Source organism: Mustela nigripes, chromosome 16 (assembly GCF_022355385.1).
Source record: "Mustela nigripes isolate SB6536 chromosome 16, MUSNIG.SB6536, whole genome shotgun sequence".
Classification (NCBI taxonomy): Eukaryota; Metazoa; Chordata; class Mammalia; order Carnivora; family Mustelidae; genus Mustela; species Mustela nigripes.
In genome coordinates this window covers 7,903,805-7,931,133 of record NC_081572.1, presented here as the reverse complement: position 1 = coordinate 7,931,133, position 27,329 = coordinate 7,903,805, and the positions used below count along the sequence as shown (strand labels likewise).

The following is a 27,329-nucleotide window of genomic DNA, read 5'->3' as shown; positions in this document are numbered from 1 at the left end:
CACCTGGGGACACCAGGGGCTGCAAACCCGGGCCCCTCAGTCTGCATTTGTTTAAATTTGTTTAAATTCCCACACTTGCCAAGGGCTTCAAAGATTTAAAAAAAAAAAAAAAGAGAGAGAGAGAGAGACAATGCCATGGAACATCTGAGATCACACCACTTTCCAGAACATACTCCCCCCGCCCCAGATGCACAGGTGCACACCACCTCATAACACCAGCCCCAGGCCCTGCGGGGCGAGTTCCATCCCCCGACTATCATATGGGGAACATAAATCCCAAAAGTGCAAAGTGACCTCCGTGGCCAGAAGTCGGGGACGGGGGCTGCCGCGCCTGGGCAGGTACCACCCAGCCGGGGCGGTTTTCACGTCAGCACAGCTCCTCCCAAAAGGCAAACATGAGCCCGTTCTCAAGAGCGCTGGCCTCTGTGACCTGGAGCTGGGATAAACCTGGGGTGAATGTTGCGGACAGAGCCCTGGGCGGGTCCCGGAGCCTTGGCCCATTGCCAGCAAACGGGGACCGAGGAGGCAGAGGAAGGAAGGCACTGTTAGGAGGTCTGCAGCCCCTATATCTGCCCAGAGAACTCCCTCTGCTCCTAAACACTTCGGCAGGCGGTGGCCCCCTCCCCCGTGACGTCACACCTGTTGCTGGATCTCACGCTATAAAAAGTAAGGTAGGAAGGATGCTTCCCCTCACCTCCCGTGGGCCCCATGAGACCCAACCATCCACCCACCCCCCGACACCTAGTCCAGCCACCAAGGCCAGTGCCCTGTTCCCCTTTGCCACGCAGCAGGGCTCTGCCCCTGGAGAAACGTCGAAAATCCAAGAAAGAGAAAAGGCACCTGCCAAACCCACAGAGGTGTGCAAGCCCAGAGGACTAGCGGCCACTCCGGGGGGAGCTCCTGCCCTGGGGTCGATGAGAGCATGGCCTCCCCGCCACAAGCCCAACATCCAGCGCACGGGACATAGGAGTGACGGGCCAGAACCCCCCCAGACAAAAACGCCCAACAAAGAGCAGCCCCCGATTTTCACAGCTCTTCCACATCAGGATCAAAAACATGGGTCCAATACCCTGGCTCCAAATTCCCTTTCTGTCCTGTCCTAATAAATATTTTGTGCCCAAATCTAATAAATAGTTTATCCCCCAAATTGTTTCTGGGCAGAGGATGACAGTGTCAACCCTTCCGACATCCACCAGACAGAGGAGTCTGTTGAAGAGTCTGTTGAAACTCAGGTCGGTCCCCGGAGACCCACACCGCCCCGCCGTGAAAGCTTCCTCCCATCCAGCCCCAGGTGCCTGTGAGTCCCCGCTGCGTCCGCACCGGTGGCCCGCATCGCACGCGGCCGCGAGGCTCTGGGCCACACGCAAGGTCAGGCAGCGTGAACACAGCATCGTTCCCGGGAGGGAGCAGCCTGGCCGCTCCCTGTGCCCCCCCACGCCCACCCCGTGATGCGGGAACACAAATGCTGGGAGCAAGGGATCTGCAAACAACCTTGACTTTGGGCGGATAAACTATATTCTTTGCCCAAGAAGAACATCCACCTTAACGCGCAGACCACGGCTCAGTGGGGCCTGAATCTGGACCCGCAGGAGACCCCGTTCCCAGCCACGACCCTCAGCAAGGTCCCCGCGAGGCACACTTCAGACGGGAAGGCAGGGTGTCTTGGTGCTGAGCCCCTGGGGGGAGCTGGAACCACTCCATGGGGACCTCTCAGGGCCAGAGACTTGGTCACGGTAACTGGGGCGGGGGGGGGGGGGGGGCGCAGGGGCAAGGCCCGTGGTATTTTTATTTTTATTTTTATTTTTTTAAAGATTTTATTTATTTATTTGACAGACAGAGATCACAAGTAGGCAGAGAGGCAGGTAGAGAGAGAGAGAGGAGGAAGCAGGCTCCCCGCGGAGCAGAGAGCCTGATGTGCGACTCAATCCCAGGACCTTGAGATCATGACCTGAGCCGAAGGCAGCGGCTTAACCCACTGAGCCCCCCAGGCGCCCCATCTGTGGTATTTTTAAAGGGCCATGGAAATCTTTTAACTTATTTTAAAATCAGAAGAAAAAAAGAACACAAACTTGTAAGCTGAAGGAAATGTCTTAATATATAATGTTGGTATGTTTGTATTGAGACCAACACAGTTGTTTAGTTTTGACTTTTTTTATTTTTTTTTTTTTTTAGGGAGGAGAAGGTCCACGGAGGCACAAGGAGCTCGGAAAGTCGGCCTGAGGCCCGGAGCAGCCTGGGGGGAAGGGTCCCTGCGCACGAAAGCCTGAGGAAGCCCCCCCCCCCTCAGCAGGAGCCCCTTCTCCGCCCCGAGGGGAGAGCTTCTGCGCCCACCGCCCCGGGCCACGGGTCCCACGTCACTCGCGGCGTTCCCAGCGGCTGACGGACGCTTTAGAAATTGGGTCCACTTTGCCGAGGGCCTCATCCAATTCTGGGCCCAGAAGTCCTTCCCACAGGGCACAGAGGCCCGGATGGGGGCAGAAAACCAAGCAGACGAAACTCTGAGCCTTCCCTGAGACAAATCGTGTCACAAAGCTCCACGTTGTCCCCTTTTCCCTCTGTCTTAGAATATCCCTGTCACAGAACTCGCCATTCAACCGCGCAGCACTCAGCGGCCCCCAGCACGCCTACACGGTGAGGGGCAGCCAGCCCCACACTCTGTTCCAGAACATTCTCGCCCCACCCAGAGGACACCCCACCCCCAGGAAGCAGGGGCGGCCCCCTGGCCCCCACCCTATTCCCGGCCCTGGTGACCGTGCACCCATGTCCCGTCTCCCTCCTAGAAGTGGAATCCTGTGATGTCTCCAGCCGCTTTCCCTGAGCGCAGTGTTTTCAAGACTCACCTACACTGAGCGTGTCAGGACTTCGCTCTTTTTAGGGGCCGGGGAACATTCTGTTGTTCGCTCCCTTTTCTTTCCTTCTCCCCTCTGCGGGCAGGAGAGCACTCTGGAGGGAGAGCGAGACGCTCAGTGACCGACTCCGTCTGAGGTCACTGGCAAGCCCTTGACATGGTCAGGGCTACGGATCCTCTAAGTCCGCCCGCACAGAACCTGGTCTACACCCACAGCCCGGGACACCTTCTCCTCTTGTTCCATCCTCCAGGGCCCGGGAGCTGAGTGCTGACTCAGCACGGCTAGATCAGGGGATTCTGGAAGCAGCCAGGCAAGCGGGGGCTCCAGAGCCTGGGTCATATACCCCCTACTCTGGCCCTGTGGCGAGCCCTGGGGCTGGGCTTCCTGGCCCCTCGTCCACAAGGACAGGACGGGGAGGACCAGCCTTGGGTCCTGGAAGAAGCAGACTCAGGAGTGGGGAAGGCAGGAGGCAGTAGACAGTCTCACCACGAGCTGGGGACAGCGAGGGGAAGAGGCTGGAGAACCCGGCCCACGTGGGGCGGCTCCTTCTACAGTGCTCCAGGAGCACAGGCAGCAAGCAGGGAGGCTCCGCGCTGTGGGCGCTGGGAGCTCTTCCTGGAAGTGAAGGACAGCGCACGGCCCTGAGAAAGACAGCGAGCGGAGAGCTCTCTGGCCACAGCAAAGGTCGCCTGCCTCCCGCTGACCCTGTCCCCAGGCTTCCACCGGGGAGCCTCGAGGGAGCTTTAAAGGAACAGGATAGGGGTTCTGATCATCAAGTCAGAGACTCAGGGCCCTTTAGATGCTCTTATGTAAAAAAAATACAATGCAAAGATTTTAAGCCAGCCTTGGGGTGAAAATGGAAAAACCCAAAGGCCCAGCATTGGGGACTCGTTAAGAAAACAGTGGCCCATTGATGCAGCCGCTCTCGTGCCACAGAGGACCATGATCAAGGTTCCTGTGACCTTGTTGTAAAAGTGACAGAAGAACAGAATCGGACTTGGAGCTGGCACACCGCCATGACGCGTCCCTGGTCGAGTGCGCCAAGGAGACACCAGACGTATTTCACCCAAGGGCCACTGCCAAGTGCTCCGAGTTTCTGACACTGTGTTAGTATGTCCTATGCCGGCAGAATGAACAGAAGAGCCTCCAGGTTCCTCGCAGTCACGTTGTCCTCTGTGACAGTCCCCATCACCTTCTCCCTCTCACAACCGTACCTAGATTTCTCTCGCAATGAAAGCTTGGCACCCCTACCACAAACATGTTCGCGTGTATCTGTGCACACACACGCACATGTTACACATATGCGCACGCACACATTCTGCAGGACCACTTGGCGATTCTCAAGTTGGGACAATTGGTGGCACTTGAGGCCAGGCCCTCAGCGCCAAGAGGACAAAGCAGCTCTTCTCTTTCAAGGGGTGTTTGCTTAATGCTCCGGCCTCCTGAGCTCAGGCCGGGTTACAAGGAGGAGGAAGACCTTTCAAGGCCTGGAAGGAATCCCGGTGCAGGCCGCTGCCTCCTTTCAATCCTCCTGTGCCCAGTGGTCCTTCCAGGACGGGAAGGCGGGAAGAGAGGAAGAGAGAGGGGTACAGCCAACACGGAAACATGGGCGGAGGGCTCCCCCGGGGATGCGGAGCAAGCCTGAGACTCAAATTTCTCCTTCAAATGTGAAGCATCCTGCGCCCCACCTTGAGCCTGAAATGCACTTAAGGGCACGGACGGTCCTTCAGTGGCAGCCACGGGCTGGGCTCGTCCAAGAACAAAACTGAAGCGTCTCCAAGTTTTATTTCCAGGACGGGCAACTCGAGAGCAGGAAAAAGGAGAAACCCGAGGTCGAGGTCGGAAAGGCGCCAGCCCCTTGCAAACTGCTACTGAAACACCTGTCTGACCAACAGGTAAAACAGAGAAAAAGAAGTTCAACGGCCTCGTTTACATGAGACTCAACGAAAGCCGGTGCTCTGCCAAGGCACGACGCAAACTGTGACATCGGTCTTGCAGCTGTGATCCCGGCAAGCAAGCTACACACAAAGACGAGGAACGTGGGAACAGGAAGAAAAAATGAACGCCAAAGGTGACATTCAGAAGGAGAATCGAACCACCTGCTCTGAGGTCGGGACTCCACAAACAACCCACATATGGACGGCGGATGAGCAGCCGGAAAGTACCAGTGCGTGGCCGGGAGGCAGGATTCTCCGGACAGTGTTTCCAGGTACACGGGGGTCCGGAATAACAAGCAAGCTTTGAATCGTGGTGGAAAACAGGAGGAACCTTACCAGACCACCGCCAGGGGATGGCAGCCCAGAAAGGCACTGACTGCGTGTCCCAGGGTGCGGCGCGATTCCCCGACAGCCCACGCCCATCTAGAAGGCGCGACCCGGTGTCTGCCCTGGTGTCCTCCTGCTGACTGCAGCTCGGCAGTGACCACAGCCTGGTGGCCTGCTGGTGGCACCTGTGTGGACCACCTGCCTCGGAACAGAGCTCGGTCACCTGCTCTGGCCTCGCGTCCCCGGCTCCCCCTCCAGCCGGCCAGCACTCCAGAGCTCCGGTCCTCTTGCTCCCCACAACCTAGCCCCCGGGCTGTGTCCATTTCTTCCGGACCATTCAGAACAGCAGCTCTGGGGTCTTCTCCCCCATCTGGGGGCCCAGGCTCTTGCTCATGCTGCCTCAGTCTGCCTAGCTCCTTCCTTTCTGGGGCGTCCGCGGGGCTGGGGCTGGCTCTGTGACCGGCTCTCTCTCCCCTGCTGTCCGTGCCAGATACCCAGGACCAGTTTGCTGAATGAATAAACGGCTCCTCTTTCCCTGTCTCCTTGGATGGGGGCCGGGGCTGGGGAGGCAGGAAGGAAAAAAAACCTGAAAATACATCTAAATAGGCTTTTTTGGGGTTTTTTGACCTTTGTATACAACAGCCTTGAGAATCAGCCAGGGCAGAGAAAGCTCAGCTGCAGCCATGGGGAGCCCTAGAGAGAGGAGGGAACCTGCCAGTGTTCTCCCAGACCCTCTCAGGGGAGTAGGAACGAGGCCATGGGAGGGTCAAGTCCTTCCCGGCTGGGAGGAGGGCTGGCCCAAGTTCCAATCTTCCACTTACTTTAATTGCCAGGAAACAGAGCTTCTCCGTCTGTTATTATGACTTAATTAAGCCAAAACCGCCCTGAAGGAGGAAGCCAGGTCCATTAGAGCTGGCGGGCAAGGTGGGGCGTGCGCATCGGGGCCCCCCGGCAGGAAGCACAGAGGCAAGACTCGGCTCGGACCCCGAGGTGCAGCCCCCAGGCTCCCGGCACACCTCCACCTGGGTGTGCATTTCCGGGTAGGCCCTCCGAGGCCCCGTATTTTAGTCTGGACGCACACGCACATACACACACACACACACACACACGACTCAGTGAGAAGTCGGTGGTGGCCAAATGCCCACTTTTCAGAAGCCCCCTAAGTGGAGGAAGCCAGATGTTGTCTCACTGCATGGACACGGCACACCCCTACAGGGCCAACTCACAGAGCAGATCAGCAGTCACGTAGGGCTGGCCAGGGCATGAGGACCAATGGCTAACAGGCACCAGGAAATTTAGATCAGGTGTGGGGGGGGGGGGGGGGGGTTGCTAGAAATGTTTCAAAACCACATTGTGGGACAAAAATGACATCGTGGCAACAGTCACACAAGTCTACACATTTACTGAAATTCACTGGCTTGTACGCTACAACAGATGGATTTTATGGGACGTAAGTTATTTCTCAATAAATCTGATGTTTAGGGACTCCTGGGTGGCTCAGTGGGTTAAAGCCTCTGCTTTCAGCTCAGGTCATGATCTCAGGGTCCTGGGATCGAGCCCTGCAGGGAGCCTGCTCCCCACCCCCCGACAGCCTGCTGCTCTGCCTACTTGTGATCTCTCTCTGTCAAATAAAAAAAGGAGCTGGTGTTCCCCTAGGCAGCTGCGAGGAAAGAATGAAGCATCCCATTCGGAGCCACCAGTGGAGGCCCACGAGCCTTCCCATGGCTGTCCCTGGCCGGGTGGGCTGCAGAGACCGTGGCTTTCCCGGGTCAGACAAGCCAAGCGCCTCAGCAGCTGTCTGATCCGAGGCCTGCCTTGCTGTTTTCTCATCTGTAAAACGAGGCCAGCAACGTTCACCCGCACCTGCGATGCCCCCAGAAGGCAGCACGTCGTCCACACTCAAACACCACGTTAGTGCTTTTTCATTCCATTTAACAAGTACTTAAAGGCATCTCTGCAGTGTGCCTGGCCCTGCGTGTGACGCTCTGGGGGACATAGAAGTAACAGAAAAAGTGCTCAGTATTTCCAAGTTTACCACCTTGTCGACGCACGAAAAAAGCAGCTGAGAATAAAACCTCATAACCAGGGCCTAAAACATTAGTGCTGGAAAGTCCGAAGGCCGAGCCGTGGCCTGGAGGGGAGGGGTCCCCAGGAGAGCCTCTCAGGGGAGCTGGGGGCTGAGCCCGCCTTGAGCAGAGGCAGGAGGGTCAGGAGGCACAAGTGTGGAGGCCCGGTTTCAATCCCTGCTCGGCCCGTCACCAGCTGAGACGCTGCTGGGCAGGATACGGAACACCGCAAGCCGCACCAGGAAAACCAGCAGCGAATCGGAATCCCTTCCAGTGTCCGTGTCCGGAGGGGAGATCTAGCATGTGGGCAGGATGTGGCTGAGGCCGACACACGGTGCAGGCTCGGTTATCCTCGGGCACCTGCGCCTTTAAGGAGAGGTGGCCACGGGAGGGCAGAGCGGCAGAGGGAGGGCGATGGGGAGGAGAGAGGAGGAGGCGGAGGAAGACAAGGAGGAAGAAAAGGACTAGGAGGAAGAGGAGGGAGTGGGGGGGGGGGGCAGGAGGGCCAGGGGAAGGGGCGGGAGGAGGCCGGTCCTCGACCACCCCTTCCTCCCTCAGAAAACCTGCCGGACCCCACAGCTCCAGGCCACAAACCCAGCCCAGGGTAGCATCTGCTCCTCTTCCTCCCTCCTTAGCTCCAGGCCCCCCGCCAAACAATGGAGGGAGGCCCCGCTAAGCAGAGCGGACCCCCAAAATAGGGAACATGAGACCATTTCCCTCAAAGAACAACCAGTCCCACTCAGGCCCCGTCTCGGCAGCCCTGGGCCGCTTCCGGAGGCTCATGCATCATCATCGAAGATGAAAACGGAGGCCGGGCCCCCGGGGGGGTTAAGGAGACGGAAGCGGCACCCGCAGCAGGCCAGGCCCAGGGGTTGGGGCCGAGCACGGCAGGGCAGAGCGAACCCCCTCCTCCTCCCACCACGGCCCTCTCAGTGAGGCGGGGACCGACACTCTGGCTTCTCAGGGCCTCCGTCAAACACAAAACACACGGATCCCAACACTCCTGCAAGGCGACGTGCCAGCAGGTAGTGGGCACCGCCCCACGTGTCTCTGCAAGGGAGCTCCATGGGCAATGGGTGACCTTGAGCCAGGTCATTTGACCTTGGTGAGCTCTGCCACTGCAAAAGGAGATGCACGAAGGCCTTGCAAGGCTCTGGGGAGAGCTGACAGGACCAGGACCGCGGCAGCCCTGGCTCAGAGCGGTCCTTCAGTTCACGGTGAACCAGCCCAGGGCCTAGAGCGCCCCCTCCCGCTGGCCGGGGGTGGGGGGGTGGGCGCTCGCTGACCTTCCTCCAGTCATGGGGAAGGATAAGGGTGATGGATAATGATAAGGATAAGGATGACGTCTTCCCCACTGGGCCATCGGGAGGAACACAGGAGCCTGTGTGGCTGCGTACACACGTGTCCGAGCAAGCTTCCACGTACGCCTCCGTGGGCGTGGCTGTGTGCGTGCCTCACAGCGATGCTCCTGGAACAGACGGAGCGAGCAGGTCAGCAGCCGCCGCAAGCCGCCGGGAGTCTGTGCTCAAGCACAGAGCGCCTCTCTCAGAACCTGGTTAAATCAGCCCAGCGCGATTCTGACCCCCAGCCCCCGACCCCTGCCACCACTGCCAGAAGGAGTGTGTCGGAGCTGGGTGTCCACACCCCCTCCAGGATTCCCCATCGCGGCCCCTGCCGGCAGCTGGCTGGGAGTCCCAGTTCACCCAGCTTGGGGCGGAGGTGGGTGTCCTTGCGCACCGTGAGGGCTATTGTCCTGGGAACAAGACCCCTCGCGGGACCCCCTCTCAGTATTTCCAAGTTTACCACCTTGTCGACGCACGAAAAAAGCAGCTGAAGGCAGCTGAGAATAAAACCTCATAACCAGGGCCTAAAACATTAGTGCTGGAAAGTCCGAAGGCCGAGCCGTGGCCTGGAGGGGAGGGGTCCCCAGGAGAGCCTCTCAGGGGAGCTGGGGGCTGAGCCCGCCTTGAGCAGAGGCAGGAGGGTCAGGAGGCACGGGGGACTGCGTCTCCTGCTGGGGTCCTGCAGGCACGCCGCGCCTGAGCGAGGGCAAGCCCATCCCCAACACCCAGAATGCAGGGCCGAACCAGAGAGGGCAGTGTTTCCGCCGAAGAGACGGGACGCAGGAAGCCAGCTGAGGGTCTACAAGCCCCTCTGGTTAAAGAGCAAGAAATCATTAGTTAGAAACTGAAGTGAGTCACTGGATTTGGGGAGACCCGTCCACAGGGGGCAGCAGGGAGTCTGCAATCGGGAAGGTGCACAGCGGGGTGGTCGGTCACGGAGAGTGCAAGGCAGAAGCGGTCCAGCGGGAAGGTCTCATGCCGCCTCCTGCACCGCCCCGACACCGGAGGTCTCCGGCACTACCTGTGGCCGGGTGAGCGGCGCCCCACGAGTGTCCTTCTCCCCTCATCCCAGAGGGCCTGCTTCCGGGCTGGGAGGGCCTCCCTGCTCAGCAGCAGACCATCCAATCAGCCCAAGTGGGAAGCAAGACCGTAGTCCACTAGGAGCCCCCAAAAAAGAGAGACCCCTCTAACCATCCTCTCTCCCAAAAACCCAGGAAGACTCCCATGAGGGATCTTTTCTCGGGTCACCCTCAAGGAACAGAGCGGATAAGGAATGGACTCCCCCAAACCTGGCCCAGGATGCAGGGTATCAGGGCCGGCCACCCCCACAAACTGCCAGCGGAGCTCGCTGTCCCGCTAGGAGCCCACGTTCCCAACACCGAGGCCGCCATCCATCCAGTGCGGGAGTCCTCCCCACACGCCTTCTCCTGCCTCCCCGGCCCTCGCTTGCCCCGACCTCCCTAAACAAAGGTGCTTTTCTCCCTGCTCCTCGGGGTCACCACATTTTCGTCAGACCTGTGCTTGTTTTCCTTCTGCTCGGACCCATCTTGGCTTGCCTCCCCAGGCACCACCGTCCCCCCGAGACAAACCCCGTATTGTTTTCAGGGACCTAATACATGACAACACCCCCGCCACTTATCCCACCAGCCCGCCCACTCCCCCTTTCCCGCTGAAGTCTCCCTTGTGCTAAGTGTCGCCCTCCCCCAGGGCAAGAACAGGAGGCTTATGTCCAGGGGAGGGAGACACCTGCCCCGGCGGCTTCGCCTCCCCACTGGCGGCGTGTGAGCACGTGGAGGGGGGAGCCCAGAGAGAGGCTGCAGGGGGCAACTCCAAAGCCCAGCCCCTACCCTCCCGCGCAGGCAGCGGGAGCACACGGGAGTGGTAATTAACAGAGACGATGATAAACCAGGAGGGTGTTCGGTCCACTTCCCAGGGTGCGCCTCTCATCAGGAGGGCTCCCCTCGCCCACTGCAAAAGTCCACGACAAGAGGGATTAAGCCAAGCATAGACCGACTCTTTGCCCGGTCACATGCATGAGGTCGACCAGGCACGCTGCGGGAGGGCATGTGGGCACCCAAGGAAGGGTGATCACCGGTGAGAAGGCCTTCCTCTGCACGGCCTGAATGTGGGCTGCGCCATGTGTGGGAGCAAGGAGCTGAAGGACCACGCATGTCTTGTTCCGAGCCTCCAAAACTCCGAGCCTCCAGCTTTTCTTGGGTGTGAAAGAAGTCAGAAAGGGACAGCACCGGCCCAACGTCCTCAGCCACCTGCTCCCAGCCCAGACCCCAGGCGCGATACTGCCTGTTCTCTGACCTCCCCACAGGCCTGAGACAACAGGTCAGCCACCCCTCCAGGAGACCAGCATCTTGACTTCCTGGCCCAAGCGGAGGCTCCTAGCCTTCCCCCACCCTCGGCCAGGCTGTATACGCTCACAGTCTCACTGGGGCCACGGCAAGGGTCCCACCTTCCCCTGTGCAGGGGTGGAGGGGTGGGATGCCCTCCTACCAGGGCGAGAGGGACCTGAGACACAAGGAAATGTGCCCGAAGAACCGGGAGACAAGAGAGTCCGTGCGCAAACCCAGACACACAGAGCCACACGCGGGCACATCAGGAAACACGTGACCGCGTTCCTTCTAGAGCTGGAGGAAGTCTGGAGCGCGCATCTCAGTATTCTGGCTACGAAATAAGCAAAGGCACAGAGAGGCCCGGTGAGCCCTTGAGCTGTCTCTCCTGGGAAGGAGCAAGCGGATATGGACCCTGGTCCAAGACAACGGCCCTCCTTTCGACGACCAACCTATAGATCGCGGCTCCCAAACCACTACACACTGCGATGAGTGTCTCCCAACCCTCGCCTGCAGGAAATGAGTCACACTGTGGCAAAGGTAAAGAAATAACCAGGGCACACCCACGAAAGCCGCTGCCCTGCCCAGAATGACCCCGATCCATACCCACCTGCTGCCAGCCCCCTCTGGTGCAGGTTGCCATTGCCGTGTAAATGTCCCCGGGGAATGTTCTGGATCCCGGGGCTGGTGGGGACTCCAGGCCAGTAACACTCGTTTTCTCGGTCCGGTACTGGGAGATGGAAGCAGAGGCCCACCCTCCAGCTGCCTGAGGCAGGGGTGTTGTTTCTCCCTGTCCCCGACTCCTACCCATGCCCAGCACCTGCTTCTGAGACCCAACCTCTTTCTCCTACAGGAAGTCCATCTGCAGAGCCCAGGTGTCTGTCTGTCCGTCTGCAGGAGGTCAAGTTCTCACCAAGGTTGTTCCTCTACCACTTCACCAGGGACTGGGGCACAGTGGCGCCCTCCTGGTTCACCCTGTAGGCAGGAGCACGGTAGGGCCAGGGGCCATGGGCAAGGCAAGTTCTGCCAGACAAGGGGAAGGACCAGGAGCCTCCTGCCCTGGGCTGCCAGCCCTGACTGCCCTGGCAGCTGTGATATGTGAACAGGGACCCTGAACTCGGCCATGAAGCCCTGAAGGGAAAGCCCTCCTGGCTGCCCTGCCTCCCTGCCCCACCGCCTCCAGGCACCCACCCCTGGGAAGGGCCACACAGAGACGGGATAGAGGTGACTTGAGAGTTTCAGAAGCCTCCCCCCACCCCTCCCCAACTCCCACACACAGGTCAACCCCCAGGGTCTATCACCCTGAGGAAGGGAAATGGGAAGAGAAAGGCAGATTTGAGGCTGGGGGTACTGGGAGCTGGGTCAGAGTTCCCCTCTCTCAGACATCCGTGGTGAAGCTTCCTTCTTGACCAGGGCTCCAGCAAAGTTCTTTCACTCAGCTTGCTTGCTGCAGCAGTCAGGCGTCTCCCTCCCCGCCCCCGCCGGACAGCACCCACTCCAGCCCCCCGGCCATCCCCCCACCAGAGCGGGCACACGCGGGAGCTGAGCACTCCGAAGGCATGGGGTAGAGAGACCCCAACCAATGCCCTGCTTCGCATCCCAGCACCAAGGCGCAGGTTTCCAGCCAGTGTCGGGTAAAGGGAGCGAGGAGCTGCCGGAGGTCATGGACAAAACCCAAACCAAAGCCAGGCCAGAAGGGGAGGGCCTGGGAGCCCCGTCCTTCTGCTGTGACCCTGGTACCCTCAGCACCCCCCCACACCTGCCCTTTAGCTGTGCTGGGCCCTCCTGTGGGGCAGCAGGCGGAGGCTCCAGGCTCAGACACAGCAGGGCTGGAACCCCAAGCTCTCCACTGCTTGGTGACGGGAGGCCAGCACGTTCCCTCTCTGGGCCTTCACTCCAGGTCTGCTCAGCACTCAGTAGGTGCTCAACTAACAAGACCCGCATTCAGATGACCAATCACAGAAATTTCTGGTTTACGTGACAGCGCGAAAACCTCTCCACACTTAACAAAGGCTACACCTGAGTTACGGCAAGTGCCACATGTGGGGGCTGGGGGTGCCCACAGACCCTGAGATGATGGGACGTGTACGCACACACACACACACTCTCACGGCTGGGGCCTGACCCACCAAGTGCTCGAGTGCTGTCCTATCCAAACATGCTGAAGAAAGAAACCAGGGATTCCTCCTGGCAAACCAAGACTGACTCCCCCCGAAGAGCTTCTCGGGGACCTGGAGGGGTGAGCCGAGGTGGTTCTGGCCGAGTTAGAGCCCCCTGCCCCCTGCTGAGATTTCCCCTACAGATAAACTGATAAGATAACGGCCCACAAGGCTCTCCCCGACCAGCGCCACCACAGACCCCTCCTCTGTTTGCTCAGACCCCCGCTCTCCAGCCCAAAGTCTCCACTGGTCTCCCCGCAGCGGTGAAAATAAAGGAGGTTTTGTCCTCCTTCCGCGGGTCTGAGCGAGTTTATCTGACGCTGCAGCCGGCTTTGTAAGCTGAGTATCCCAGGATAAACGCTCCCTTAAGAGTCGCTTGGCTTGGGACAGAGGGACCCTCTCCAGAGGAGAATGGGGCGCTTGTTCCGATGGTCTTTTAATATGGGGGGCGGGGTGTCCCGGAGGACAGGCCTCCAACAGACTCTCACAGAAGGGTCTCTGTCCCCAGGCTACAATGGAAGGAATTCTTAAAGACACAGATGCAGAAAGGGGGAATGCTTTCCCCCACCCCCCTAGGAGGAGGGGAGGGAGGTTAGGGCGGGAAGGAGAGGGGGCGTGGTGAGGACGAGTCCCTCCCAGAACAGTTCAGGTTCTAACCAGGCATCTCTGCCTCGAGGGCACCAGAAATGCCCTCAGAGCGGGCCCCGCGGCAGAGCAGAATTCTGGTGGCTTCTGGTGGCCTGGCTGTGTTTGCTGGAGCCGGATCTGCCTCCCAGAGCCAAGCCAGGAACCACCAGCACGCAGAAAAGAATCGCATTTTGACCCACACGAAGGGCCCTCATTCCCTTGGAGGCACTTTGACTCCCAAGGTTCCCTGTGGAAAGTGGGGGAGAGGCAGGACACCCCCGAGTCTTTCCATAAATCAAATTCTCTCCGGCCGCCAGGGAGCGAGGGTAACTGACTCCTCTCCTTGCTTATCTCGGTACAAGGTCACCGTAACTTCCTTCTGAACACATCCCAAACGATCACAACTGATGTTTTATAAAGGCGGCCCCACCAGACGGCTGTGCATTTGGATTTCATTCCTGTTCAATGGAGAACTTCCCCCAGGAAGCTGAGAGGTACCACAGAAAGAGCGGGGAGGGACGCGTCCACCCAGAACACTCCGGCGCTTCTTGCTGCCCACCTCGCTCGGGGCCCTCTGCCGAAAACAGTAGGGGAACAATAAAGAGACCCCCCTCCACGCCGAAATGAATCAAAGAGCCATGGACTGTGCTCTAAGGGAGCAGGGAGGAAGCCGCGGCCCCAAGATGCAGCAGAACCTTCCCAAAGCCACAAGGCAAATGAGGAGACTCAGACTTGGGCAAAACCAGGGCTCTCAGCTGAGCCGCCAATTCTAGGCACAAGGGATAGAAGCACGCAATGCCTAGGGCCACTTGGAGCAAAGACCAGTAACACCTTCCAGAAAGGGAAGATGTGTCGCCGTCTTCCCAGCGCACCGGGATGAACCAGGCAGAGTCCACAGGCCCTGCACCCACAGTCACACACCGCAACAAGACGGCAGGGTGGCGTGGGCCTTCGACCTGTCGTCTCCCCACGTATATACCGTTTCTACTGGAGCTGCCACCAGGCCAGGTGCCATGAGGCTCATTTCTGATTGCACCGAATTAGAAAAATCCACGTCTGCGAACCAATCCCCGCGGTATAGCGTAGACTGTTAACACCACAGAAACGCAGACAAGGGGAAGACTGGATAGGAGGAAAAACAGAGAGTGAGCACCCGTTGGTGAGTTTAAGGATAGCCTGAGCAGCCACTGGCCAGGATTAGTGCATTCTAGGTCCCTTCCACCTGTCAGTGTCACTGACTAAGCCCTGGGACAGCAGGGGAAGGAGATGAGGACACGCCCCCTTAGGAAAGGTTGTAGCTATAGGTCACAGGGAAGAGTGGGTTGAGACAAGCCCACTGCAGACCCCCAGAAGAAAGACCACCAAGGGCACCTCATGGCCCTGTCCCCAACCCCCTGCTGCCGTCCATCCTCTCGGACCAACAGGGTTCCTGGGGCTAGTGGGTCCCCAGAGTTGCCTGCACGCTAGAGTACGTCTGGCCCTTTCACGTGGGTCACTGCACTCAAGCCAATGGAAGCCCCGTCCTGGGCTTTCCAAATTCTAGCTTGCAGCCCAGGTTCATCACCTCTGAGAAGAAACCCCAAAGGGAACAACCACTTGACTAGGAGGTGGAAATTTTCATCCCCAGCTAAATCCGGTGACATCGGAGTAGAGACAACTACAGCCCAAGCAGAGAGAACCATGGGGTGCGTCCATTTCTGTAACACTGACACAGGTTTTAAGCCAAGAAGGGGCAAGGAAAGGAGGAAGAAGAATCCAAGATTCATTCGGTCTGATCTGCAAACCAGACACAGCCTGACTGCCACCCCACCCGACCCCAAGGCTTCACAAAGTTTCCCTCTCCACCTGCCCAATCACGTCAGTTAACACGTTCTTTGAGCAAAGGACAGAGTGCATGGTGGCAAACGGGAGTGCAGCCCAGATAGGGCAAGGATTTCTCCGCTGCCCTTAACCTGTGTGGAGGCGATGTTGGTACAGCCCAGGACAAACTCTGTCCAATTTCCAAGCAGAACATCAGAAAGGCAGACCTCGCTACAAGGTGTGGTCCAAAAGCTCAGCTCAACTTTGAGCTCGAGTCAAGTGCACACAACACTGTCCCAGTAACAGAAAGTTACACCCCCTTCGACCCAGCATTGCCATCAAACGCCTTGATCGTGGGCCAGCCTACTTCCCTGTCCCGCTCAAACAGGTGCACCCAACCTTATGAGGTTCCTCTACCAAGAAGGCTAGACCTCCCCAGGATCATCCCTCTAAATGCCAATGACCACAAGAGATAGAAAAAGCGCCAGGAGTCCAACTGGGGACACCATGGACTGAGCATCCCTCCCGCGATGTCAAAAACAAGAGGACAGATGATGTTGACGCGTGCCCGGGATACAAGCCTCTCCCCGCGAACAGAGTCAGGACACTACTACAGGGAAACATCATAGTTTCAAAACGAAATAGGGCTGCCTCTGCATCCCGACTCCAGCCTTGCCAGCCTTCTCCGTCTCCCAGCCCGATTTTACATCTGCAGAGAGGAAGGGGCAGATAGCAAGAGAGAAGAGGTAGACCTCGGAGAGCGGCCTGGATCCCGGGGAGCAGTGACTGACAGGTCCTCATCGGGAAACTCCAGGAGATGAATCTTCCCATGAATCTGGGGTAAACTTTTCTGACACTGACTTCACTGGGAAGGGAGAAGGAAACACTGGTTTAAACTCGCCCGTTGGGTACCTCGGGAGCAAGAGGTAAAGGATGGGCCAAAGCCGTGGAGAAGTCATCAAGTCTATGTGCGACTTTCAGCACTCTCCGAAAGAGGCTGGGGGTGCACGCGGGGACCAGAAGCTAGGGGGATGCAGTCATGTGCCGACCCAGGGGCAGGTCAAGGTCCGGGGTGGGCGGTCTTTGAACAAGGGAGCCCTGGGAGCCTCAGCTTCCTCGTCTAGTAAATGCGGCAACACTAAATGCAGCAGCTGGCACAGGTCGTAGGGCGTCTACCACGTCAACGCAGGATGATCACCCCTCTCCTCCTCCACGGCAACCCCCGCCCCGTTCCTACAGAGGCTACCGACATTCCGACATTCCGGCTGCAGAGCAGAAATCATCTATCACCATGACAATGAACGTTTTCCTCGCGATGGCAAATGAGGACAGCCGGGAGCACCTGCCAGGGCAGCGTGGCTGCCTTTAAGAGCTCACACGACCTAGGAGCATGAGTCAGTGCCCCCCCAAACAAAGCCCACCTGTGTAACGTGTGGACCAAGCAGGCAGGGAGGGCCCCCAGCCGGAGTTCAGCAGCCCAGGGAGCAGAGCCATCTCTCTAACTCAGAGCCCCCAGGACCCAGGGCACAAGCCAGAACGTGTGTGTGTGTGTGTGTGTGTGTGTGTGTGTGTGTGTGTGAACACCATCTAAACAAGGCATCTAAAAAAGTCCACACGGGCGGCTGCTCCAGGACACGCCTTCTGTTGGATCTACCTGGATGCCTGCTCTCCTGCCTGGGCTACAAACACAGGAGTTCAGTGAGAAGTCTCCGCAAACCCATCAGCCCCGTCTCCCATCGCTGGGCTTTTCATACCGGAATAGGACCCCATCTGCCTCTGCGAGCAGACCGGGAGTAACACCATTAGTCTGGAGGCACGCTCCATCAGGGGAAGGGTTTTCCTTCTATTTTGAAGAAATCTCAGGGGAGAGCTGCCATTGCAAGCACCAAGTTGCTACTCCAGTGACAAGTCTTTCATGCAGTAAGTGAGAACCAGCCTGGGGCAACCCCCGGCAAGGCTGGACTTGGAGATCCGAGAGCCGAATCCCCGGCTCCCTGATGGGGCAAGATGATGTCCCGTGGGGGGGGGGGGGGGGGAGACTCCCAGATCAGAGACTCAGAGGGGGAAAGAACTGGTAAGGTTTGTGACCTGTCACTGAGCATTACTGTACCCCTACAGCTCCTAGGTCCCAGCTAGACCACGGGAATCACAACTGCTTCCCTGCCCACCATTCACTCTGGTGGACTATCCAGTAGTCCAGTCCATTCATAGCAAATATCTGATGTTTCTCTGCATCCCGCCCTGCTCCTAAGGCCTTACTTTTTCCATCCACGCATCCGGGTGGTTCTGGGAAGGGAGGCTGCCTCCACCCATCCATGAGCTGTGAGGCACGTGACCTCAGGACAGTCAAACGCTGCTTCCCACCTACTGGCCCCACAGACGGATCCAGGACTGAGCTCCCGCAGGGTCTGCCTTCCTGACAGCTGAGACAAAAAGCATTCTCCTGTTCGGGCTCTGCAAATACTTGTGCCCTTCCTGCTTCTACCGGGAAATTAAAATACAAGAACAAAAAGCACTGGAGAAAATCACCCCAAATCACCCAAAAGCACAACTCCTAGACTTCCCAAGCAAATGAACACCCCAGAAGTTGGGGATTTAAGCCAGTTAGAAGTGGGTTCTCGGTCCCTTGCAACCAAAAGCATCCAACCTAGACACAGGCTCTTCTTTTATGGATGAGGACAGGAGCCCCCAAGGGGCCCAGTGACTTGCACAATGTCATACAGAGGCTGGTGACCAGGCCAGGATGCGACCCCAGTGTTGGGCATGTGCCAGGACCTGAGTCTGAACCTCGGCTCCATCCTTCAAAGCTCTGGCTCCTTCCAGATACCCCTTAAAGTCTCTCAGCCTCTGACATCAGAGCCACCCACCCACGGCCAGCCTCGAAGGCTGAAGGACCAGCCTCGGACCCCCTGCTCCCAGCCTGTGCCAGGTTGGCGTCCCTCTCCTTCCCGACATAACTGTGTCACACTGGTTGGCGGACCATGTCTGTTGAACCCTTACCCAGGGAGGCAGAAGGAACAGGGCGAGGTCCTAGTGTAGGAGACCGGGGATATCAAATGGCCATTCTGACCGCAAACCACGGTCACGTTCACACAGCCATGTTCCGCAAGTCGGTGCCCTACAGATGCCAGAAGGACAAGGTCAGAGAGAAAGAATCTGGAAAAGAGGAAAGGCGTCTGTTCCAATACAAGGGGCGGGGGGTGGTTGGATTAAAACAGGTGGGCTGGAAGTGAACAGGAACACAGTTCCAGGAAAGGAGAACCCCCGTGGTTAGGCTGGAATTCAAAACCCAGACCATCTCAGCTCTTTGGTTAACCACAGCCCTGGTTTCTACTTAAGAAATTTAATTAAAAACCCAAATATCTAAATTTCCCACCCGGCTTGCCAGCGGCCACAGATTCCCTTAGATTCAGAAAAGCCTCCCCCAGGGTGACTATGGCCACGAGACGCGTCTTGTGCGAAGTCAGAGGAGAAAGGGTCACAGGTAGGGGCTGGGGTGGACAGATGTCCTGGGCAGGGACCTCCTCCCTCCCCTCCCAGAGAGCAGAAAGCCTCCTCGGGCTCGGGGCCATCCTGCCCTGTCACCCCTACCCAGGAAGAAGAGCTTTGTTTCATGCTGCTTCGTTTTAAAAGTAAAAAGAGACGTCAGAATGACATCAGTCGAAATGCACTAGAACCACGGTCATGATGGCTCCTGGGAGGGGAGGCCCCTTTCCTTCTGCCGCGTGGGGGAAGGCGCAGAGGCTGGGAGATGGAAAGCTGTGGAGCAGCCACAAACGGTCCCCAGGCCAAGAAGACCGCTTACTGCAAACACCTAACCCCCCCCCCCCCCACGCCTGGACTGCAAACACCTAACCCCCCACCCCGCCAAGCCTGGACTGCAAACACCTAACCCCCCACCCAGCCAAGCCTGGACACGCACTTGGGATGCCCGATGCCCAAAAAGGTGAGTGTGAGCTTTGGGGGCTCACACAGGGCTTCACGAAGAAAACCCGAGGAGGGAGCTGGGCATCCTGACCCAGCCGCTAACCGGGGCTCTCCATGGGAGCCGGGACAGAACTCTGACACGGCACTGCTATGCTCAAAAGGGTATTTCTTAAGCTATATGGCTGTGCGGACAAGAATTCCATAGAAAAGGAATTAAATTTTTCACACACACACACACAGCCAGAAAACTGCATATATGAAGTCTGAACATATAAAGAGGGTCCCCCTGGAGTTCTCTCCAATGGCGATGCCAATCTCCACCTTCCCGACCCTCACCCCCAACCCTTCCCACCCCTTCCACAACACTCACCGTTCACAGCGTCTGCTAGGTTAGGAGTCGGGGACTGGTCCTTCTGGGTCCAGTCTCTACCTGCCTCCTATCACTCACCTGTGCCTTGACAGCCTCTTTTGCAAAATGGGGATAACACCTGGTTAGGTCGCCAGGTCGAGGGGGGTACCCGATGGGATAATGGACACAAAATCACTTGAATAACACCAGGGCAAAGCACCAGGGCAAAGCAGCAGGACCCAAAGAACTCACTAGATCACCAAACCATTTAAGGTACAAAGCAGACCCAGGGTTGAGCGCGGCTCAGGAAAACGCCGCTGCTCCTTGTTTCCCTGGGCACTTAACTCCCAGGGAGGAATCTTCCTCCAAGAGAAAAGGAGAGCCACAGACATCCCAAGTGTAGATCCTGGCAGGAAACAAGCTAACCACCCTGGTCTATCTGCCTTTAAAATTAAAGTGCCACTTCACACTCAATGAGATGGCTATTACTGAAAACAGAAACAAACATGTTGGCCGGGGTGCTGGGAAGCTGGAGCACATCCGCCTCGCTGGTGGAAGTGTAAAATTCTGCACCTGCTGTAGAAAAACAGTCTGGTGGCTCCTCAAAAAAAAAAAAAAAGGAGAGAAAAAAATCACACATGAGATGACCCTGTGGTCCAGCCATGCCACTTCTGGGCATGTGCACAGAAGTGCTGAGAGCAGGGACACGAACAAATATTTGCACACCCAAGTTCATGCAGCGTGAGTCACAGTGGCCAAGAGGTAGAAGCCACCCAGATGTCCATCCGCGGACAGATGAATAAACAAAATGTGGTCTCCACGCACCACAGGAAGCGATTCAGCCTTAAAATGTAAAGAAAGCCTGACACGGTTACAACCCGGAGGACAGGATGCTCGGTGACATGAGGCAGACACTGCGACTGCGCTTCCACGAGGTCCCGTCCATAGAGACAAGAGAGCAGAATGGCGGTCGCCAGGGACGGAGGGAGGGGGACAGGGAGTTAGTGTGGGACAGGTGCAGAGTTTTAGCCGGGGGCGCTGATGAAGGTCCGGAGAGGGATGGTGGCCGGACGGATGGACGGTGCGGCTGTCATTAACCGCGCATGTGAGAAATGGTTACCCTGGGAAAATTGGCCGCCGTCACAAAAGGTGAAAATTTTTAAAATCAGCCCAGTGAAGAAAGTACAGCTTCCAAGACAGCTGTCCCTTAGAGCTCCTGAGGTCTTCACCCACAGGCTGTGCCTAAAGGCCAGCCTGTCAGAGACTTTCCCTTGCACACTAACGCAGGGCAGAAGCTTCCCCCCCCAGAGGCAGCAAAATCAAGCCAGCTTCCGGCCAAGCCTCCAACCCCAGCAGAGCGCAAGGGGCAGCAGCAGCGCCAGAGAAAGCATCCAGCAGGCACTCAGCACTTGCAGAGGTTACGAGAGAGGGAGCGTGCTGGTAAGTGACACGTGTCTACGGCGAGGGATCGCAACAGTCCGCCGGCGGCTCAGCAGGCAGGTGCTGACGAGGCCAGCGCAGCCTGGCCAGCCTGGTCTGGGAACAGGGGAGATGGTCTGTCCTGCCCGGTCCCACTCGGGCGTCTCCAGCCAGTCCAAGGAAAGCACAGACGGTTCTAAGGTGAGATGAACGGAAAGGGGTCTGAAAATCACTACACCCAGACCCTCATGAGGGGCATTTGCCAAATGACAGTGGGGCTTGGAGGATTCACCGACCCGAGGGGAGAGGCTGAAGGTCTGACTCATTTCTGGAGACCCAGAACTTTTATCATCTGTCCCCCTGCAGCCACTGCTCTCTTAACCAACTCAAAAAGCACCTGGTTTCAAGACTTCTGTGTGAAAACCTGTACCAACAAACCAAAGGCGGGAGGAGGCGATGATTCACACCACAAAAAGAATGCTTCCACAGAAACTAGCCTTTTCAGCATTCCTCCGCTCAGATGCTACCTCCAGGCTTTCGTACGTCATGTGATCACCCGAGATCGGTTTTGTGAAGACCTTTTCTCCAGGGGCAAACCTAGTCTGCAAGGCATACGATTTTGAACGGGGCATCCTCAGCCGATGACATGGGTCAAAGCGAGGACATTCGTCCAGGACCATTCCCTTCCTGACACAGACGAGCTGGGTGCTGGGTGCATCTCCCATGTGAAAAAGGGTAGGCTACCGGCCACGGAGGACCCCAGCCGACTCCAGGGTGACAGCGGACATGGCCTAAGATGACAATGTCCATAAAGAGAAGTAGCAGCAGTCTACTTGGGCACGACAAACAAAACCAGAAGCCTGCCTATCGTGGGTATCTTCTTCCAGCTCCTGGGGAGCTCACAAACCCAAGGAGGGGCGATCCTGTGGACCGAATTTATTCCCAAAGCCCAGGACTGCTGATCCTTTATCATTCACCCAAACACAGCCATTTCTGTCCTCACCAAGTACAAGGGATACCTGATTGCAAGCCTCAGATTTCAAAACGTGTACCAACAAACAGAGCAAGTACACGTGGGGGCCCAGACCAGGTGGAGGTAAGCCTGGAAGGCTTCCTGGAGGAGAAAAAAGAAAGCAGCTTCAGCAGGGAAAAGGCTCAATGCGGGCTTTTGCTGGCCAAGAAGTCAGTCCACTCCCTGATTCCTGAAGTGTCCATCTGTACAGGAATGGCCTGGGGAGCCTGTTAAAAATGCAGGCCTCTGAGCACTCCCCTGCCCCTATGCATGAGATGGGGGGAGGGGCACAATGGCAGCTGAGACACTCATTTTTAACAAGTTCCCCAAGCAATCCATTCTTGTGCAAACCACAACTTGAGGGACTGGTGGGGCAGCTCACAGTGAAGAGTCTGAGCCGGGCCCACGTTGAGCGGAGCCGGGAAGAACAGAGGTTCCTGAGAAGGGAGGGCCCACAAGGAGTCACTGAGGAGTGGGACAAAGCAGGTGCAGACACAAGAAGCTGGTCCAGAACTAGTCACAACATCCCCAATCTGGGTCCCACCTGCCTGCCAGGCTCCTTGCTGGCACTGCTTGGTGACAGAGAACATGACCTCTGCCACAGGGGCCGGAGAAGGGCCTCTGTCTTGGGCTTCCTCCAAGGCGAACTCAGGCATTGGCTTATGCAAAGACCCTGGGGCCAGCCTTCCTCTGGGTCAGCCAGCTGCTTCCAAAAGCCCCTCAGGGTGGCTCTCCTCACCACTCTCGGGAGAAACTGGTCCCCTAAAGAGAAGGGGGATCACTTTCTGGCCCCTGGTGGCTTGACAATGCCTAAAACCCGGTCCGAGGGAAGAGCAGAACCCTTTGTTCCTTTACATGTGCCAAGATAACCAGGAAACACAGGCTCTGGTGGGTCTGCACGCTTAGCCGCCCAGCACACCTGCTACTCGGGCCGCCGTGAGTCACCCACACAGGCACTGCGCGCTGGACTTGTCAGCCACGGAGTCGGTTTCTTGGCGGATCGCTCTCACGCACACCGGATGTCATCACTCCACCTACCCCTTGGAAGACGTGTCAGGACAGATCAGGCCATAACCCCATTTTTACTAAACGACTCACTCCCCGGGGAGGTGTCGGGGGAAGGAAGGAGGGGGACACAGCGAGGATCCTGCCATTCCCGGGGTCCGGGCTCCTCTCCCCTCCAGACCCTGATGGGTCTCAGCTGCGCTGCTGGCCCTAACTCGGGAGGGACAAGGGGCAAGTTAACCTGGGGACGAAAGTGGAAGAAGGTTCGATTTAAAACCTCTGGAGTAAAGACACTCTGCTGCGATGAATAAGGCCTAGTGTTCTCCCGGACGGCACGGCGTCCATAGTGAACAATACTGCATTGTACACTTAAACATTTGCTAAGAGGGAAGATCTTCTGGTAAGTGTTCTTATCAACAAAATAATAATGATGATAAAGAGGGCGGGAGGAAACTTTGGGAGGCAAAGCCTGTTTATGGCCCAGACTGTGGTAAAGGTCTCACGGTGCCCACTTACTACCAAGCTCGCCAAGTCGTATAACATTAAATTTGTCCAACTTTGTGTATGTCAGTCACACCTCAATAAAGGGGTTTAAAAAAGGAGAGCAAGAGCATCTTCTGAATCCCTCTCAGCTCCCATTTTTTTATAAGACAGAATTTTCTGCAGTGCAAGATTCTGAATTGGAGGCACCTGGGTGGCTCAGGTCATGATCCCAGAGTCCTGGGATCAAGCCCCGTATCTGCCTCCCTGCTCAGCGGGGAGCCTGCTTCTCCCTCTCCCACTCCCTCTGCTTGTGTGCCCTCTCTCGCTGTGTCTCTCTCTGTGTCAAATAATAGATAAAGTCTTTAAAAAATATATATTCTGAATTAGATTCTGAACCAGAAAAAAGATATATTAGTGGGACAACTGGAGAAATGTGTTAAGGCCAGAAGATAAGTTCAAAGTATTCTGTCGATATTAATCCCCTGGCTTTGCCCAGCACACTGAGGCTGTGTAAGATGTTACCATTTAGGGAAGCTGGGTGAAGGGTATAGGGGAACTCCATGTACTATTTTTGTGACTTTCCTGTAAATCTAGATTTCCATCAAAATCAAAAGTGAATTCTCTTTCCAAAAAAGGGGGGCAGCATTTTTAATCCAACTGCTGACTAAATCTTCCCCTGAGGCCTTGCTAAAATAATCTACACCGTACTCCCGGACACAGACTTAAAGTGACTCTCACACTAATACTGGCTTCGGGAAAACGGAAATGAACACAACACTGCATTAGCCCAGCAAGCATCTTCCCCGTGTCTACTGATTTCAGCTCCCAGCTGGGGCAGTAAGTAATGGATACATGGGGCTCTCTCCCTCCCAGCCAATCTTGGAAATGTCCACCCAGAGGGGCCCTCTTTTCAGTCCAGACGTGACTCTGACTTAAAGCAAAGAGAGTGATTTCTGGGAATTTTCCAAAGGAAATAGCCCAAAAAGTGGACAAAATGTATAGGTGCAAAAAAGCTCACCAATGCACTACTTCTCAAGGTAATCTAGAAATACCTTAGCGTCCAACAAGAGGGGAACTGTCAGGTTAGGGTCTGGTTTGGGCAGAGGAATACGATCATTACTTGGAGATTGTTCAAGTAAAACTGAGAGGAAAAATACAGTATCCAAAGCTGTATACATTGCAGGGTTTCAGCAGCGACGAAATGTATCAGAGAGCCGGCACCACTCAGAACTGGCTATTTTTTTCCCTGCCTTTTTGCTTTTTTATGGTTTTCTAAAGAAGAGATAGAATGTGTGAATTACTTTTAAAATCCAGTGAGATGCAGAGGTGGAGCAGCGGGTCAACCCTGGGACAGTTTAAGAGCTCCTCTGTGCCGGGGGAGGCTGGCAGGGGGAGAGGTTGGGGAACGGCCACAGGAAAAAGTGCTGTGCCCACCTGAGCATTTCCAGGGACCTGGATGTGGCCAGAGGCACGGGCTGGGGTGGGGGGTGGGCAGGGGACATGCTACCTTTTCTCTTCCTGTGGTGCCTGGCTCTCCTGCCTACCCCAGGCAGGTGCTCACTGGAGGCATGGTGCCCTGAGAACATCCCCAGGGAGACCCTTCACAGCTTCCAGAAGTTGTCTGTGCAGGATGGGCTTTTGGGCAGGAAATAGGTCATCACCAACAAGCTGCCAATAGGGTTGTGGGGAAGGAAGGGAATCCCGCATCTGGGAAAGCATCTCCAGGAAGCCATCTTCCAGCAGGCGTTGGGGGAGGGAGGCGGGGGATTTCTGGAGTTGAGGACAAGCGGCAAGGAGGGAGAAGGTAACGGGGATCCCGGTTTATCTGCACATCAAGACCACTAGCTCAGTCATTCACTCAACAAACACTTGTTCAGGGCCTACTCAGTGACAGGCATGGAGTCGCTCCCCAAGAGCGCCAACACAAAAGGACAAGGAAAGGACAAAGCTACGGATACAGAAGCGGTTTGCTTTTAGTTCAGGGAGCAAGACCAAGCCCCCTTCCCACGCTGGCCTTGAACGCCTTCCATTAACAGACTGCTGGGGCGGGGGATCAGGTAGAGGCGCGGTGGCCGCAGTGGACAGAAATCCTTCCATCTCCACCCCTCAGAAAGCCTTGTCCACACCACCACCGGTGGCCCTGCCGCACAGCCGCTCCCCCAAAGCCGGCCAGGCGACAGGGACGTCCAGAAACGCCCCAGCCCCCACCCCCACGGTGAGAGGCGCGGTGCCCCAGCCACATTCTGGGTCGCCCCGGAGCAGAGACCTGGAGCTCGCCAAGGCGGCACCGCTCCCGAAGTAACGGGCCAGGAGAGCCACAAGGGCAGAGGTAAGGGCAAGGGGCCTTTTCCCGGCGGAGGGTCTGTCCCACGGGGCAGCCTGCGGCTTGGCGGCGTCGGGGGCCGGACAGCGCTGACCCGGAACGCCCGGGAGGAACGCTGACCACCGCGACCAGGGCCAAACGGCTCCGCCCGGAGGCAGAGGGATGGCCAAATGCCCTCTGCGGAGATGTCAATACAAGAACAGAAAATTCAATCCAAACCCGAGACCTTCAGGGAGCGTCGCGACGGAGGACGGGGGTGGAGGGGTGGGGGTGGGGGAGGCGAGTCAACTCGAACCTCCTCCCTGGAATCCTGCCGGGAAACTTACCTCCAGGTAAGCGACCCGACCGCTACAGGTAGAATGAATCGATCCAAGCATGGAGACGAGGTCGTGGGTCTTCTGAGCCCGGCTGACACACACCAAGTAATCCACGTTAGGGGTCCGGAGCCCTTCCCCACTTTCCATCCAAGGCCAAAGCGCCGGCAGCCCCGGGCTCTGCGCTCAGGCCCCGCGGAGATGACGGGACCTCGCCGCGGGGGTTCCCAATTGCCAGCATCCCCACCCCGACCTGGGGGGTGGGGGGCGGCGAGCGCACCCCGCCTCCTGGCGCTCCACGGCACCCGGCACGAACACAGCTCCTCGTCTTTCTTCGCTGAGCATCGCCCGCGCGAGCCCTGGGATCCCCGGGGGGATCCTCCGTGCCAAGCCCGGGAAAGCGCCCAGGGCAGTTCCGCGCTCGGCCGCGGGGCCGCGAACCCCGGGCGCCGTAGGGGTGGGCGCCGCGGGTGAGGAGTGCCGGAGGGAGAAGTGCGGGGCCGCGGGAGCCCGCCGTGTCCGCCGCTTCCTCCGGGGTCCTGCAGCCCAGGCCGCTCCCGCGCTGCCTCCGCGCTCTGCAGGCGGCCGGGCCATTCTGGCCTTATATACCGGCCGGACGGAGGCGGGGCGGGGCGGTGTGGGCGGGGCGATGTGGGCGGGGCGTGGGGTGGGGGCAACCAGGGGGCCGCACTGCTTCCTGGGAGGTGTAGTTCCCTCCGCCTAGTCACAGCAGATGCAGAACCGCTGTAGGAAAGGTTGGGGTCCGCCCCAAACAGCTGTGCTCCCTCGCGGGTTTCTCCGTCAACTCCGTTAGGTTAAATGCCGCCCGGGATGACAAACCTTGGGAGCCCTGGAGTCAGACAAGCCCAGCAAGGTCGCAGTCCCAGCCTGACCCCGAGTTATCACGTGTTTTCCGTTATCACCTCGGAATCTTCACCCGGCACACGGGATATTAGAGTCCGCTTCCAGGGGGCTGTAGAGGGAGGGGAGCACCACTCGTTGCTGGCCCGCCTGCACCCGGGGCTGGGGGGCTGATCTCCCCATCCA

The 27,329-nt window shown here is 57.6% G+C and overlaps 1 long non-coding RNA gene across 3 annotated transcripts in view; it reads right to left on the bottom strand.

The window, feature by feature from the left end:
- The window catches only part of LOC132004399 (uncharacterized), a 159,514-nt gene extending 132,659 nt beyond the window's left edge, over window positions 1-26,855 (bottom strand). For all 3 annotated transcript variants that reach the window (XR_009400504.1, XR_009400505.1, XR_009400506.1), the window contains exon 1: window positions 26,295-26,855. This is a non-coding gene — a long non-coding RNA (uncharacterized LOC132004399). The remainder of the gene's footprint in view (window positions 1-26,294) is intronic.
- Window positions 26,856-27,329: the final 474 nt, after the last annotated feature.